The sequence below is a fragment of the Anomaloglossus baeobatrachus genome, chromosome 2, assembly GCF_048569485.1.
Source record: "Anomaloglossus baeobatrachus isolate aAnoBae1 chromosome 2, aAnoBae1.hap1, whole genome shotgun sequence".
Classification (NCBI taxonomy): Eukaryota; Metazoa; Chordata; class Amphibia; order Anura; family Aromobatidae; genus Anomaloglossus; species Anomaloglossus baeobatrachus.
In genome coordinates this window covers 683954984-683972422 of record NC_134354.1, presented here as the reverse complement: position 1 = coordinate 683972422, position 17439 = coordinate 683954984, and positions in this window count along the sequence as shown.

Sequence of the window (17439 nt, the reverse complement as noted above, 5' to 3'; positions counted from 1 at the left end):
GTTTTTCTGTCACTTACTGTGAATCTACCTTTGTATAGGCACTTACACTGGCTCTGCTGGGAATATATTCCTGTGCATTTATCTGGAATGTGCCTAGAGTTCTTGATTAGGTGAACATATGTTTTTTGTAAAAGGCACCTACACTGGCTGTGAGGCAAATCCCGGGATATGAAGATGAATTATGACTCCAGTCATAATCCCTCATCACTCCCTGGCAGTGCCCCCTCCCTTCTTGTTCTCAATGTCCAGCATCTGTGAAGGTGTTACACCTCCATGGCCATGTCCTGTGATATGGAGATGAGGTGGTGTGGGAACAATGGACACAGGATGACTCCCTGCCGTCACCCTGTAACAAGAGTTGTATCTCATTAGCAAGGCTATGGAACTAGCAGACAGAACGACTCCAGTAAAAAATGGTTCATATCTCGCAAGCCATATTTCCGATAAATATGGCAACCATAAAAATGGTGTCTCCGCATGCGGACGATGCCGGCACACCCTTTTTATGGGAGCAGGACATTGGGAAATGCCCCAGGCGTGATATCAGCCAATGGGGAACTGGCAGACAGGTCATGAGTCCCCTCGTTCTGTAGCTAAATTCATAACTGTCACAATGAGAGCATTGGCGTCCGCCTACGACGCTCCCAGGCAAAGTTATGGCCCATATTCCATGTTGTGGATTGTCCATAACTCAAGCCAGGGGTGGAGCAGTGCTCCCTCTGAGGTCACTAAGGTAGGAGGGGACCTGGATTTGCCCAGGTTGATAACCCTACTTCGGCCATTTTCCAGTGTTCTTTTCGCTGGGGGCACGTGTAGGAAACATCTGTGGGAAGGATCCTAGAAACCTGGGTACAGCGCCCCCCTGTGGCCAGATGCAACAAGGTAACTGCTGGAACTGTGTATGCCTGTTTGTAACCCATGCTTTGATTGTAACTGTACTCTGACATATGTATATTCTGTAGATTCCCTATTGTATATATTGTAGTTTCTAGTGTGCTTTAGGCTGATTAAATTATATAATTAATCTTGGGCTGTTCTGTTATCTCGATCTTGAATCCCACGTCTGTGTGTTCGGCTAATAGTTACCGTAAATCGGTTGGTGGCAGCGAATTGTGCCAAGGATTATTGTGGGGAGGCCAGTGAGATTCGGGGAGATTTTATATATTCCGCCCGCGGAGGTCGGGGGAATATATACCTTACTCTCACCGGGGACCCTTCAATAATCGGCATAAGTAGTATAGCGGCCTCCTTGCTTATGGTCGGGCAATTCCATAATTGGCCTGACTATAAGAGGGGCGCTAGAGAGCGCGTCACGTGCTCTGTCTGTCGGTCGGGAGGTATAAAGGAGGGGTGACCCCCACTTGTTACCCCCCGATTGTGACGTACTGGTAGCCAGCGCGGGGGGATTTTTGAGTGACCCCCCCGGTGGTTTGTGACATATTGGTGGCATAGCGGTGGGATCGAGATAATAGTGTGTGTGAGTGTGAGACCCATACTCCCAGACACTAAAGACTGCCTGCAGCAGCTGTGGCTGCTGGGGTCTTCAGACTAGCTCAACACTAGAGTGTCAGAGTGCAGATACTGTAAGGTGTGTGGAGGCATCAGGTGTCAGTTCTGTGTCAGTGACCAAAGTCTGCAAGAATGGCTGATGGCACCAGGAGCAGAGCTATGCAACTGGCCAATGCTAAGGCAGGAGCCGAAGAGAGGGAGGACGGTGCTGTGGACAGCAATGAGGAGGTTGCCCACGAGTCCTCCAGGAGCTCGACGCCAGAAAACCGTTCTGCCGAGGACATTGCGCAACCTGGCACTGCTGGACAAGATGAGGAGGAGCTCACCCAAGGTTCCTCAACGAGCCAGATGCCAGCCCTCCGCTCTGAAAGGGACAGTGAATCGCCTAGCTCTGCAGCGTGCCGCAGATCACCACGTGCCATTCCACCGAGCCTGGGAGGCTCGGATAGCCTTCTTCAAATGGCTATGGCCCTTCTCCAGGCTGGAGACCAGGAGGGCTACAAGGAACTCCTGGCAGAGCGCAGGGCAGAGCGGCAGGCAGCGCGTGAAGAGCGCCAGGCAGAGCGTGAGGCTGCGGAGCGACGGCAACAGGCAGACCGTGACCACCAGCTGCAGCTAGCTCAGCTCCGGCCCTCATCAGCCACACGTGACCTTCAAGACACCAAACTTCCAAAGGTCCGTGTTGAGGACTTCCCAGTGCTGGAGAAGGATGGAGACTTGGACTCTTTCTTGACTGCTTTTGAACGGACTTGCCTGCAGCACCATCTGGACAAGGAGCAGTGGGCCAAATACCTGACCCCCCGTTTAAGGGGTAAGGCCCTGGATATCCTTGGGGACTTGCCTGCTGAGGCAGATCAGGGCTACGACACCATCAAGCGGGCCCTGATCCAACAGTACAACCTCACTCCAGAGTCCTACCGCAAGAAGTTCCGGAGCCTACAGAAGGGACCAAAGGACTCCTGGGCTGACCACCGGCGGGCACTTGCCCGAGCTGCCGACCACTGGACCCAAGGCCTGCAGCTTTCCACCGGACCGGAGATCCTGGACTTGTTCATCACGGAGCAACTCTTGTGGAACTGCCCTGAGGATCTCCGCCAGTTCATCCGAGACCAGAAGCCAAAGGGGTCCACGGCTACAGCTGCCCTTGCCGATGACTACACCAACAACCGGGCCCCTGAGGCCAGGAGAGCGGCCACCAGCAGCACCTGGAGAGGGGGTAAGATGAGTTCTGCGACTGCCCCACCTGCCCCTAGACTGCAGGGGGTGTCCCCCTCAACTCCCCTCTCCAGGCCCGTGGCGGAACCAAGACGGTGCCACCAGTGCAACCTACCTGGACACTTCAAGGCCATGTGCCCTCAGCGTCCCAAGGCCCCGGCTCCGTCCCCGTCCCAAGGGCCGCCCAAGGTGTATTGTGTGGGTGGGGGTGGTGGTAGGTCCCTGGACAGCTTCCAACCTGTCACCGTCGGCCGGTCTGTGACCATAGGACTGCGAGACAGCGCCTCGGAGGTGACTCTGGTGCGGCCTGAGATGGTGTCCCCCCAAGACTTGATCCCTGGAAAAACCCTCGCTGTCTCCGGGATTGGAGGCACTGACCCGGCGCTGCCTGTTGCTGACATTTATGTGGACTGGGGCGCAGGGCGGGGGGTGAGGGAGGTGGGGGTAACTGATCGGATCCCTGCAAACGTGCTACTTGGGACAGATTTGGGGCAGATAACCTCCCAGTTTGGGCCCCCCCCAAGGGCTGAACCTTCAGCCAGTACTGACATGACTCCTGACAATGTTAATGTGTTATCTATGAATGATGTAAGGGAGGAGGGAGTGAACTCTGATATTTCTGCTTGCACAGACACCATAGACACACACACAGCTGCAGCTGTGACAGGGGAGGGGGTCAGAGAAAGGTGTGACAATGCCTCTACAAGTAACCAGCCTGTGAGCTGGGATCTGTTGCCCTCTGCAGGGATAAGCAGAGAGCAGGGTGCTGCAGGGGGAGGACCAGTGTGTGGGGTGGGGGCTACCACAGCAAATGTGGGGTCCCCAGAGATTTCACAGCGGGGTTCTGTTGCTGCAGGAGGGGAACAGGCAGGTGAGATTGGGGCCGGTCCAGGAGCGGAAGTGCTCCCAGGTAAGATCTCGGTGCATGGTTCCCCCACAACCGGGGTGTCAGGAAGCCAGGTAGGTCTGCCTGAACCGGCGACTTGGTCAGGAACGGAGGAGGAGCAGGCACGACCCACGGTCGCAGCGGCTGTGGCCGCTGTCACCCGCAGTGGGAGTGCTGGAAGCCAAGGGGCCTCCCGGAGGTCCGATAGCTCTTCCCCTTCTGACCAAGTGGCAGCCGAGTCAGGTGGAGGCCAGGACACAGGTCCCGGGGTACTGACTGAAGATGTGACAGTCTCGTCGATTCTGGCCACATCTAGTCAGGGGCTTCAGGCAGCGTTAGAAGCTGACGACAGCCTGAAAGCTCTTAAGGAGCAGGCGGCACAGCCTCCCTCGGACTCGGACCCGGAGCGAGTGGTCTGGGACCAAGGAGGGCTGTACCGGGCCACGGTCCAGCAGGGTTCACCGGAGGCGTGGCCCAGGGACCGACAGTTGGTGGTACCCTATCCGTTCCGGACGGAGTTGTTGCGGATCGCACATGAGATTCCGATGGCCGGACACCTAGGGATCGCTAAGACCAAGGCCAGGTTAAACCAGCATTTCTACTGGCCAAAAATGGGGGCCGATGTGGCTGCCTACTGCCGTTCGTGTGAAACCTGTCAGAGAGTGGGGAAGGCGGGGCCACGCCCCAAAGCCCCCCTGGTATCTCTGCCAATCATCGATGAGCCTTTCAGGAGGGTGGCTGTGGATCTGGTCGGCCCGCTGGCCATCCCCAGCAGCTCCGGGAAACGCTTCATACTGACGGTAGTGGACTATGCCACCCGGTACCCAGAAGCAGTGGCCTTGTCGTCCATTCGGGCTGACAAGGTGGCCACCGCATTGCTGGAGATTTTCTCCCGAGTGGGTTTTCCCCAGGAAATGCTCACTGACCGGGGGACCCAATTCATGTCCCAGCTGATGGAGGCCCTCTGTAAGCAAGTCCAGGTGCGACATCTGGTGGCCAGCCCGTACCATCCACAGACTAATGGCCTGTGCGAGCGGTTCAATGGCACCTTAAAGCAGATGCTTAAGATGTTGGTCGACTCCCATGGGCGTGACTGGGAGCGGTATCTCCCACACCTGTTATTTGCTTACCGGGAGGTTCCACAGGCCTCAACAGGATTCTCACCGTTTGAGCTCCTGTACGGGCGACGTGTGCGGGGCCCCCTGGCTCTGGTGAAAGAGGCTTGGGAAGGGGATTTGGCCACCCCTGGAGTGTCGGTTATCGAGTATGTCATGCGCTTCCGGGACAAAATGCAGGCCTTGACGCAACTGGTACACGACAATATGGCTCAAGCCCAGGCCGATCAGAAGCGTTGGTACGACCAGAACGCTTGTGAGAGGACCTACCAAGTGGGTCAAAAGGTGTGGGTACTGGTCCCCGTACCACAGGACAAGCTTCAGGCAGCCTGGGAAGGCCCATACCTCGTGTACCAGCAGCTCAACCCTGTAACGTACCTGGTCACCCTGGACCCTGCCCGTGGAAGGCGGAAGCCCTTCCATGTGAACATGATGAAGGCACATCATGAGCGGGAGGCATGTGCGCTCCCCGTGTGCAACCTGCCCGAGGAGGGAGAAGCGGAAACCCTCTTGGATATGCTAGCCCAGGTTAGGGCAGGCGGATCCATTGAGGATGTGGAGGTTGGCCACCAGCTCTTGGAAGACCAACGGTCCCAGCTGTGGGCCACCCTCCTCCCCTTCCGGGGGTTGTTTACCAACCAGCCCGGAAGGACTGACTTGGCTGTCCATCACGTGGACACTGGGGATCATCCCCCGATCCGGCGTTCAGCATATCGGGTCTCCCTGGAGGTGCAGCAACACATGCGCCAGGAGATTGACGAGATGCTGAAGCTGGGGGTGATCCAGGCATCCAACAGCGCTTGGGCCTCGCCTGTAGTCCTCGTCCCTAAGAAGGACCGAACCACTCGGTTCTGCGTGGACTACAGGGGGCTCAATGCGGTCACGGTCGCCGATGCGTACCCAATGCCACGCATCGATGACCTGCTCGATCAGTTGGCCGGGGCTCAGTACCTGACCATCATGGATCTGAGCCGGGGATATTGGCAGATCCCCCTGACTCGCAAGGCCAGGGAACGCTCTGCCTTTATTACCCCATTTGGACTGTACGAGTCCACGGTGATGCCATTCGGGATGAGGAATGCCCCTGCCACTTTCCAGCGGATGGTCAACACCCTGCTCAAGGGACTTGAAGGGTACGCGGCCGCGTACCTGGATGACATTGCCGTCTTCAGTCCCACCTGGGAGGACCACCTAGAGCATCTAGCACAGGTGCTCAGGCGGATCCACCGGGCAGGTTTGACCATCAAGCCGGGAAAGTGTCAGCTGGCCATGAGCGAGGTCCAGTACCTCGGTCACCGGGTAGGTGGGAGAACACTGAAGCCCGAGCCTGAGAAAGTGGAAGCCATCGCATCCTGGCCCACCCCCAGGACCAAGAAGCAGGTGATGTCCTTCTTGGGGACCGCTGGGTACTATAGGAGGTTTGTTCCATGCTATAGTAGCCTGGCAAAGCCCTTGACGGACCTCACCAAGAAGAAGCTGCCCTCTGCAGTCGATTGGACAATGGACTGCGAGACAGCCTTCCGGGCCCTAAAGGACGCCCTGTCCAGCCCGCCCGTGCTACAGGCAGCCGACTTCACGCGGCCGTTTGTAGTACAGACCGACGCCAGTGACTTCGGCCTCGGTGCGGTGCTCAGCCAGGTGGACTCTGCGAGCCAAGAGCACCCAGTCTTGTACCTGAGCAGGAAGCTGTTACCAAGGGAAGTTGCCTATTCCACGATGGAGAAGGAGTGCCTGGCCATAGTGTGGGCCCTGCAGCGTCTGCAACCCTATCTATACGGGCGCCACTTCATCGTGGAGACGGACCACAATCCCCTCAGCTGGTTGCACACCGTCTCTGGGACGAATGGGCGATTGTTGCGATGGAGCCTTGCGCTCCAGCAATACAACTTCACCATTCGCCACAAAAGGGGCCGTGACCACGGTAACGCAGACGGGCTGTCCCGACAAGGAGAGGTCGCGGACGGGCGCACGGGGGAACACCGGAGTGTGCTGCCCCCTAGCGCCCTCAAAAGGGGGGAGGTGTGAGGCAAATCCCGGGATATGAAGATGAATTATGACTCCAGTCATAATCCCTCATCACTCCCTGGCAGTGCCCCCTCCCTTCTTGTTCTCAGTGTTCCACTTACACCTCCATGGCCATGTCCTGTGATATGGAGATGAGGTGGTGTGGGAACAATGGACACAGGATGACTCCCTGCCGTCACCCTGTAACAAGAGTTGTATCTCATTAGCAAGGCTATGGAACTAGCAGACAGAACGACTCCAGTAAAAAATGGTTCATATCTCGCAAGCCATATTTCCGATAAATATGGCAACCATAAAAATGGTGTCTCCGCATGCGGACGATGCCGGCACACCCTTTTTATGGGAGCAGGACATTGGGAAATGCCCCAGGCGTGATATCAGCCAATGGGGAACTGGCAGACAGGTCATGAGTCCCCTCGTTCTGTAGCTAAATTCATAACTGTCACAATGAGAGCATTGGCGTCCGCCTACGACGCTCCCAGGCAAAGTTATGGCCCATATTCCATGTTGTGGATTGTCCATAACTCAAGCCAGGGGTGGAGCAGTGCTCCCTCTGAGGTCACTAAGGTAGGAGGGGACCTGGATTTGCCCAGGTTGATAACCCTACTTCGGCCATTTTCCAGTGTTCTTTTCGCTGGGGGCACGTGTAGGAAACATCTGTGGGAAGGATCCTAGAAACCTGGGTACAGCGCCCCCCTGTGGCCAGACGCAACAAGGTAACTGCTGGAACTGTGTATGCCTGTTTGTAACCCATGCTTTGATTGTAACTGTACTCTGACATATGTATATTCTGTAGATTCCCTATTGTATATATTGTAGTTTCTAGTGTGCTTTAGGCTGATTAAATTATATAATTAATCTTGGGCTGTTCTGTTATCTCGATCTTGAATCCCACGTCTGTGTGTTCGGCTAATAGTTACCGTAAATCGGTTGGTGGCAGCGAATTGTGCCAAGGATTATTGTGGGGAGGCCAGTGAGATTCGGGGAGATTTTATATATTCCGCCCGCGGAGGTCGGGGGAATATATACCTTACTCTCACCGGGGACCCTTCAATAATCGGCATAAGTAGTATAGCGGCCTCCTTGCTTATGGTCGGGCAATTCCATAATTGGCCTGACTATAAGAGGGGCGCTAGAGAGCGCGTCACGTGCTCTGTCTGTCGGTCGGGAGGTATAAAGGAGGGGTGACCCCCACTTGTTACCCCCCGATTGTGACGTACTGGTAGCCAGCGCGGGGGGATTTTTGAGTGACCCCCCCGGTGGTTTGTGACACTGGCCCTGCTGGGAGTACACCCTTTTGTGTGCACCTAAGTTGATCCATGCAGCCCCACATGGGGTTCTTTATTCACTCTTATGTGTCATTTAACCTTTCTACTTGTCACAAAAAAAATTTTTTTTATATCCCATGTAATATTTATATGCTTGACCCAACCAATTAAAGTTTTTCTATGTGCAACTTTCGGTGTTGGTGGTTCTTGGGCCATGGGATATGATGTAATATAAGGCAAATTTAAAGACTTTTTTTTCTGCTGTTTCAATATGTTCCTGAAGTTGTTGCCTTTTACCTTATATAAGTCTGTTTCAACTGTCCTGGTTGTTGCTTACTGTAGCATTGCATCAGTGTTACCTCCTAGTGAATCAGCCTGGTTAGGGTCCATAATGAAATCAGACTGGCCACCTAACTATTCTGGCAAAAGCCAGACAAGCTACTCTGGGAGTGTGAAGAATGTCACGGGGCCATAGTTGTGGGCAAGGTATTGCTTCCCGACACCCTGGCATGGTCTTGTTATTCTGTAGTGTGCTCTGTATGCCCATGCAGGCTGCATGTTGCGGCTAGTTTCAGCTGGCCAGGACCAGATATCAACTCATTCCAACAAGGAGACCATCAAAGCTTTACTTAATAGTCATTCATTAACAACGTAATACACAAGATTAAGGATGATCGAATACCTCAAATATTCGGCTTTGCAAATATTCGACGAATAGGTTGCCGGTATGCGAATATTCGATGCGCAATGTAAGTCTATTTGAAACCTAAGTAGTTGCCGAATAGCAACTATTCGGGCTTCCCATAGACTTACATTGCGGATCGAATATTCGCATAGCGGCGACCTATTCGTGGAATATTCGCAAAGCCAAATATTGCCGAATATTTGTGATATTCGATCATCCCTACACAAGATAGCAGGCACATAACTTCTAGTACATTTCGGTAGTACAGAGCATTTTTAAAACACACTTCCATTGCAAGAAGAAACGTGTTCCAGCTCACCGCTCTGGTGTGTAAGTCTAAGAAGTAGACCAGCTGATCCTGTACGGAAATCCCAGGCACAATGGGATAATAGCAGCTACAAAGTAACGAAAATCCAGCGGCTCACAGGCAGATGAATTAAAAACTTTCCTTTATTTTCATCGCTTTAAAAATGGATAGACAGCATCCACAAGGCACAGTTCATCCAACGCATTTCGACATAACACAGTGTCATATCCATGAATAAGAACTTACAACACTGCTTTATGTCGAAACGCGTTGGATGAACTGTGCCTTGTGGATGCTGTCTATCCATTTTTAAAGCGATGAAAATAAAGGAAAGTTTTTAATTCATCTGCCTGTGATCTGCTGGATTTTCGACACTTCCATTGCAAGCTGGGTTACTCCTGTTCAATCCAGCACAGCCAAGTCTAATGTCACAGTCCAGTGGGTGGAGATTCACTGCTCATCACAGCCCAGCATCTCTCCTGCTTGCGGCGCTCTGCAGCCAAGGAAGGAGTGCGTGAGATGCTGTCACGCTCCCCGGGTCCTCGGCTCCCCTCCCCGGGTCCTCAGCTCCGCTCCCCGGCTCACCTGCCACGCTCCCCTCGTCCCAGCCTCCGGTGCCCGTCCTCCATAGGTCCTCTGGTCGCCGATCCCGGCGTCCGACATCTTCCCAGGCCCTGGCCGGCTCTCCTGCGTCCTCCTCGCAGCCTCCTTCCCTGGCTTCTGGCACCCGGGCCGCGCGCATGCGCATTAGGGCACGCGCGCGGTCACTGACCCTTTCTTAAAGGGCCAGCGTCCAGTAACAGGAAATGAGGTTAGTCAGGTTCAGGGTATAAAGGGGGTTCTTGTCCAAGGGGGCGGGGCCTGATCTTCGTGTTCCCTGAGCTAGGAGTCAGGTCTCCTGGTGTTTATGTGCCTGTACTCACCTATCTCTCTTTGTAGAGCCGTACCTGCCTCGCCATCCAGTCTGCCGTATCCCGAACCCCGCACGCTGTCCGTCTGCCATCCGACAGCACCTGCCATCTCGGATCCCTGCGGTGACCCGTCATCTTGCTCCAGAGGTTCCGGACTCCGCCTGATATCATCTCGGCCTCCGAACCTGAGCTACGTCACCAAGACTACCTTCTGTGACTCCGTGGTCCCAGGGACTCCTCCGCTGTCTTCACTTGCACGGACTATCCTGCTGCCCTTCAGTGCTTCAGCTGCCGGACTCCCTACCTCCATCTTAGAGTTCGGTCCAGTGGATCCACCTCCTGGGTCTGCCCGACCGCCCGGCCGTGACAGTAAGATCAGGCCATGGATCCCGCTGCTGCACTAATGGCCCTGCAAGAGGAACTCCAACGCCAGCGTGAAGTCCAGACCCGCATGCTGCAATTCATGACCTCCGTGGACACCCGCCTGTACACATTACAAGCATCAATGACGCCTGCGGCACCCAGGTCCCCCGCCAGGCAAGCCATGGCTCCCGTACCAGTGGCAGCCTCTTCAGATGCTTCCCGACTCCGTTTGGCGTCACCTCCTCGGTATGCTGGAGATCCAAAGACCTGCAGGGGCTTCATAAACCAATGTTCCCTTCACTTCACGCAGCTGCCACATCTGTTCGCCTCCGACCAAGCCAAGGTCGCCTTTATAATGTCCCACCTAGAGGGCGAGGCGCTGGCGTGGATGAACCCCTTGTGGGAGAAGGAGGACCCCATGACCAAGGATCTTCAACAGTTCCTACAGGCCTTCCGCAGTACCTTTGACGAGCCAGGACGCGCCTCTGCCTCTGCTTCATCACTCCTCCGCCTACGTCAAGGGACACTGACGGTGGGTCAATACGCCATCCGTTTCCGCACTTTGGCTTCAGAACTCGGGTGGAATAATGAGGCCCTAACAGCCGCCTTCTGGGAAGGACTCTCGAGTCGCATCAAGGATGAGTTGGCGGGTCGGGACGTGCCCTCCACCCTAGATGCACTGATCGCCCTAGCAACTCGTGTGGACATACGTTTTCAGGAGCGCTCCAAAGAGCTATCTCGGGAGAGACGCCCGGTACGGCATTCTCCTCCTCCGCAGAAGTCCTCCGTTCCTCAGTCATCAACAGCTGGGATTCCCGTCCACGAGCCCATGCAGATCGACCGAGTGCGGCAGTCTGAACGACGTCGAGCAGAGCGGCTCGCCCAGGGCCTCTGCTTTTACTGTGGTGAGGACACCCACCTGCTACGCTCCTGTCCAGAGAGGCCGGGAAACTCCAAAGCCTAGGGTTGGTAGGAGAGGCCACCCTAGGTGCTGGGACCCTCTCTGACCCAGTTACATGGACAGTGCAAGTGACCACGGGAGAGACGCGGTTCACGGCTGATGCCTACCTCGATTCCGGGGCAGCAGGCAATTTCATCCAGCAGGCCACGGTGGACAAGTACCGGGTGCCTGTCATGCCACTCGACAAACCCCTAGTGATTGCCTCGGTGGATGGGAGGCCTCTCTCTGATACCATCTCCTTGATCACCAGGCCTGTCGAACTACGCATCGGTGCTCTTCACACCGAGAACATCGCTCTCTACGTTCTCCCACACATGTCCCACCAGATCCTGTTGGGACTCCCATGGTTGCGGACACATGAACCATCGGTTAGCTGGGGTACTGGCGAAGTCACCCGTTGGGGCTCTTCGTGTCATGAGAGGTGCCTAAAGTCCATACCACCCCTCCGACGACCTCCGGTTCCTGAGACCCTAACGGGGCTGCCTTCGGCCTATTGGTCCTTTGCCGATGTCTTTGACAAAAAGGAATCCGAGGTACTGCCGCCACATCGTCCATACGATTGTGCCATTGACCTGCTTCCAGGGACAACCCCACCTAGAGGACGGATATATCCTTTATCTCCAGCCGAAACCAGGGCCATGTCAGATTACATCTCAGAGAGCCTAGCAAGAGGGTTCATTCGGAGATCCTCCTCTCCTGCTGGAGCAGGTTTCTTCTTTGTCAAGAAGAAAGAGGGAGACTTACGCCCATGCATAGACTACCGGGGTCTCAATCAAATCACCGTGAAAAACAAATACCCCCTGCCGCTCATTCCCGAATTATTTGACCGGCTTAGAGGAGCTCGTGTGTTCACCAAGCTGGATCTTCGGGGTGCTTACAATCTGGTACGCATCCGCTCTGGTGACGAATGGAAAACCGCGTTTAATACGCGCGATGGACATTATGAGTACTGCGTGATGCCCTTCGGTCTGTGTAACGCTCCTGCCGTCTTCCAAGAACTGGTGAACGACGTGTTTCGGGACCTTCTCTACATCTGTGTGGTTGTTTATCTAGATGACATCCTTGTCTTCTCTCCGGACCTCCAAACCCACAGAGAAAACGTACAGCTGGTCTTACAAAGACTGAGAGAGAATCGCCTGTACGCAAAGTATGAGAAGTGTGTCTTTGAGCAGTCTTCCCTCCCCTTTCTGGGGTACATCATCTCTGATACTGGACTGCAGATGGACCCCAAGAAGGTCTCCGCCATCATCAACTGGCCTCCGCCTTCTGGACTGAAGGCAATCCAACGCTTCCTGGGATTCGCCAACTACTACCGCCAGTTTATCCCGCACTTCTCTGCCTTGACCGCTCCTCTCTCCGCTTTGACCAAAAAGGAAGCTAATCCTAAGGACTGGTCACCTGCGGCAGACGCCGCATTTTGTTCTTTGAAGCGAGCATTCGCCTCCGCCCCTGTACTCCACCGACCGGAGTTAAACCGCCAGTTCACCTTGGAGGTGGATGCCTCCTCCTCAGGAGCCGGAGCAGTGCTCATGCAAAAATCCTCCTCCGGGAAGATGGTGACCTGCGGTTTCTTCTCTAAGAGCTTCTCAGCACCCGAACGTAATTACACCATCGGTGACCGAGAACTACTGGCGGTCAAACTGGCTCTGGAGGAGTGGCGCTACCTCCTGGAAGGAGCAGTGTACCCCGTGATTATCTACACGGACCACAAAAACCTGGAATACCTGCGGTCCGCTCAGCGACTGAACCCACGGCAAGCCAGGTGGTCCTTATTCTTTGCCAGGTTTGACTTCCAGCTCCACTTCCGACCAGCGGACAAGAATGTACGCGCTGATGCCTTGTCTAGGTCTCTCATGCCCATGGAACAGGAGGAAGAGACTATCCAGCCTATCATCTCTCCTAGCAAGATTGTTCCGGTGGCTCCTGTCACTCTGGCCCAGATACCACCTGGGAAGACCTATGTCTCGGAGACCGACAGGCTAACGGTCTTACACTGGGGTCATACCTCAAAAACAGCCGGCCATGCAGGCCAGAAGAGAACATGGGGTGCGATTGTACGCCATTACTGGTGGCCATCTCTTCGCACGGACGTCGCCGCCTTTGTCTCTGCCTGCTCCTCTTGTGCCAGAAACAAGACGCCCAAACACCTCCCACATGGCCGCCTTCTGCCTCTGCCGATACCTTCGATTCCGTGGCAACACATAGCAATGGACTTTATTACGGACTTGCCATTGTCATCCGGGCACACAGTCATATGGGTCGTGGTGGACCGGTTCTCAAAAATGGCCCATTTCGTTCCTATGGCTGGACTGCCCTCTGCTCAGGAACTCGCGGACGCTTTTATACAACACATCTTCCGCTTGCATGGCTTTCCATTACACATCGTATCAGACAGAGGAACTCAGTTCACCTCCCGCTTCTGGAGGGCTCTCTGTAACCATCTGGGAGTGACTCTGGACTTTTCATCTGCATACCATCCTCAGTCTAATGGCCAAGTAGAGAGGGTCAATCAAATCTTGACCTCATTTCTACGTCACTATGTTAACGCCCATCACGACGACTGGTCCGCTCTTCTACCTTGGGCTGAATTCTCCCACAACCACCACATCAGTGAGTCGTCCTCCAGCTCTCCCTTCCATGTTGTTTACGGACTTCAGCCTTCCATCCCATTGCCTGTATCCCCCTCTTCGGATGTCCCTGCTGCAGATACAGTAGCCCGTGACTTTGCCACCATTTGGGACTCTGTCAAGGTGTCTCTAGGACGTGCTTCCCTGCGGATGAAGAGACACGCAGACAAGAAACGCCTGGATCCTCCGTGTTTCTCTCCTGGAGACCTCGTCTGGCTTTCTTCCCAGTACGTCCGCCTGAAGATACCTTCATACAAGCTGGGTCCTCGCTACATTGGGCCGTTTAAAGTCCTCACCAGGATCAATGAGGTCTCCTACAAGCTGCAGCTCCCGGCCACGATGAGGATACCCAACTCGTTCCACGTCTCCCTGCTCAAGCCGGTGGTCCTTGGTCCCTTCTCCGCTGCTGCCAGTCCAGCTCCTCCACCTATTGCCGATGATGGCATCTATGCGGTAAGGGATATCGTGGCCATGAAGACCGTACGAGGTCGGCAGTTCTTCCTGGTGGACTGGGCAGGGTATGGTCCTGAGGATAGGTCCTGGGAGCCCAGGGAGAACGTAGGCACTCCTCTTATCCGTGCCTTCATGTCCCGGTTGCGGGGAGGGGGGCGTGGGGGGGGGGGTACTGTCACGCTCCCCGGGTCCTCGGCTCCCCTCCCCGGGTCCTCAGCTCCGCTCCCCGGCTCACCTGCCACGCTCCCCTCGTCCCAGCCTCCGGTGCCCGTCCTCCATAGGTCCTCTGGTCGCCGATCCCGGCGTCCGACATCTTCCCAGGCCCTGGCCGGCTCTCCTGCGTCCTCCTCGCAGCCTCCTTCCCTGGCTTCTGGCACCCGGGCCGCGCGCATGCGCATTAGGGCACGCGCGCGGTCACTGACCCTTTCTTAAAGGGCCAGCGTCCAGTAACAGGAAATGAGGTTAGTCAGGTTCAGGGTATAAAGGGGGTTCTTGTCCAAGGGGGCGGGGCCTGATCTTCGTGTTCCCTGAGCTAGGAGTCAGGTCTCCTGGTGTTTATGTGCCTGTACTCACCTATCTCTCTTTGTAGAGCCGTACCTGCCTCGCCATCCAGTCTGCCGTATCCCGAACCCCGCACGCTGTCCGTCTGCCATCCGACAGCACCTGCCATCTCGGATCCCTGCGGTGACCCGTCATCTTGCTCCAGAGGTTCCGGACTCCGCCTGATATCATCTCGGCCTCCGAACCTGAGCTACGTCACCAAGACTACCTTCTGTGACTCCGTGGTCCCAGGGACTCCTCCGCTGTCTTCACTTGCACGGACTATCCTGCTGCCCTTCAGTGCTTCAGCTGCCGGACTCCCTACCTCCATCTTAGAGTTCGGTCCAGTGGATCCACCTCCTGGGTCTGCCCGACCGCCCGGCCGTGACAGATGCTGGGCTATAACGAGGGGTGAAACTCCATCCACAGCCCAGTCACTCAGGGAAACTGGGGCCAGCCGCGGGGATGTCGATCAACTGGAAGTTGACGTGACATCACCGGATCTCAGATGTCACGGAGCCCCAGGGTTCACTTCATGGGGATGAGCGGACAGGATGGACAATATAAGGTATTTGACAAAAGCCTTCCCTATGAGTTATACGGCGATGTGGCCACTATTGGTGAATGAACCACCCCTCTAAACTTCTACAGTAGGTTAGTTTCCTCCAGTAGTTGACCCTAGAGATATACTTTTGTATTTGTCTAGGGCAGAGTTAATTTTCATAATGAAATATGGCAGCTGTCAATGAAACATAAATAATATTAAGTTATTACTAGAACATTTTAGAAAGTGAAAACATTTCATGGCCTAGTACGAATGTTACATCCCCATACAAATTAAATGATGGCAAAGCCGTCTGAATTTGCTGATTTCAGAGGAACCAGCCGACCATCTGATGTGTATTTGGGTCTCTGAGAGAAGGATCAGGCCAAAGAAACTTCAATGGTCGATCCTTTTTGTGTTCTGGGGAGATAAGCCGCTGCCAAAGAAGTCTTCTCCTCTTTCTCCATTGAAAACACTAGAACGATCATCACATCGTCCAGAAGAAAACCTCAGATATCGACATTACGTTTTAAATATATGAACTTTTAATGCATTAACCCTTCAAATCATTAAAAGTGTCAAACAGGCAATTAAAATGTTAATGACTATGTGATCTGGATAGCAATAACGGCTTTACCCATGCTCTAAACTCTCTCAGCTAATTAACATCGGTGGATGTGGAGGATTCATGTGATGGATGTGTCCCGCCTCCCCCTTAATGAACTGATGGCGCTAATTAATTGATAGGAGATCTTTCATGTATCTTGCAGTTGCATTAAGTTACATCATGGCTACATCTTGACAAGCCAGCTTTATGAGCTTATTGTCTCACCACTTAGTCCAAATTCATCAGTATCTTGTGTAGGGATTTTCATGACAGATGATTGTCTGAGATGTAGCTTTTGTATAAGCTTTCCAAGATTTGCATACATCAGCAGTATATACAACATTTTAATAAAAGTCATATTTAAATTACATGTGACTGCATAATGTGAATGTAATTGTAATAGCAGATTATTTTTTAGAAGTTTAAGTTGCTGGAATTTAGAACTATGTTGTACCTGCAATACCATGAATTTAGTGTTAACTTTATCATTGGATAGTGACGAAGATAGGTTTTGTAAGGCAATAGTACATTTTGGCTTCCGTATTATGGCTGCAGTAGTTGGTCCACTCATCTGAACATAGGTGGCCATAGAGTTGTGGGTTTGGGTATTGCAACTTTTATCTTAAGATTGTATGTGACTATTAGGCTATGTGCGCACAGTGCGTTTTTCGCGGCGTTTTTGCGCGTTTTTCGGGTGCGTTTTTGGGCTCAAAACTGCAGGACTTTGCTTCCCCAGCAAAGTCTATGAGTTTTCATTTTTGCTGTCCGCACACATCTGTTTTTTTTACCTGCGTTTTTGAGTTAAAAAAAAAAAATGGACATGTCAGTTCTTTCCTGCGTTTTTCTGCGTTTTCCGCCCATGCAATGCATTTGAAAAACGCAGCAAAACGCAGAGATCAAAAACGCAGCAAAACGCAGCCAAAAACACATGCGTTTTTTGATGCGTTTTTTTCGACACAGGTGCGTTTTTGTGCGTTATTAGCGGCCAAAAACGCACAAAAACGCAGCGTCAAAAAGACGCAGTGTGCACACATAGCCTAAGGCTATGGATTTGGTGCGTTTTTGGCTGCGTTTTGCTGCGTTTTTGATCTCTGCGTTTTGCTGCGTTTTTCAAATGCATTGCATGGGCGGAAAACGCAGAAAAACGCAGGAAAGAACTGACATGTCCATTTTTTTTTTTAACTCAAAAACGCAGGCAAAAAAAACAGATGTGTGCGGACAGCAAAAATGAAAACTCATAGACTTTGCTGGGGAAGCAAAGTCTTGCAGTTTTGAGGCCAAAAACGCACCCGAAAAACGCCCAAAAACGCCGCGAAAAACGCACTGTGCGCACATAGCCTTAAAGTGCCATTCTGTCAGTCTGTGTCTGTGAAAAATTGGAAAGAACTCTGATGTCAACCCAGTGTGGTCCCATTTTTTCCCT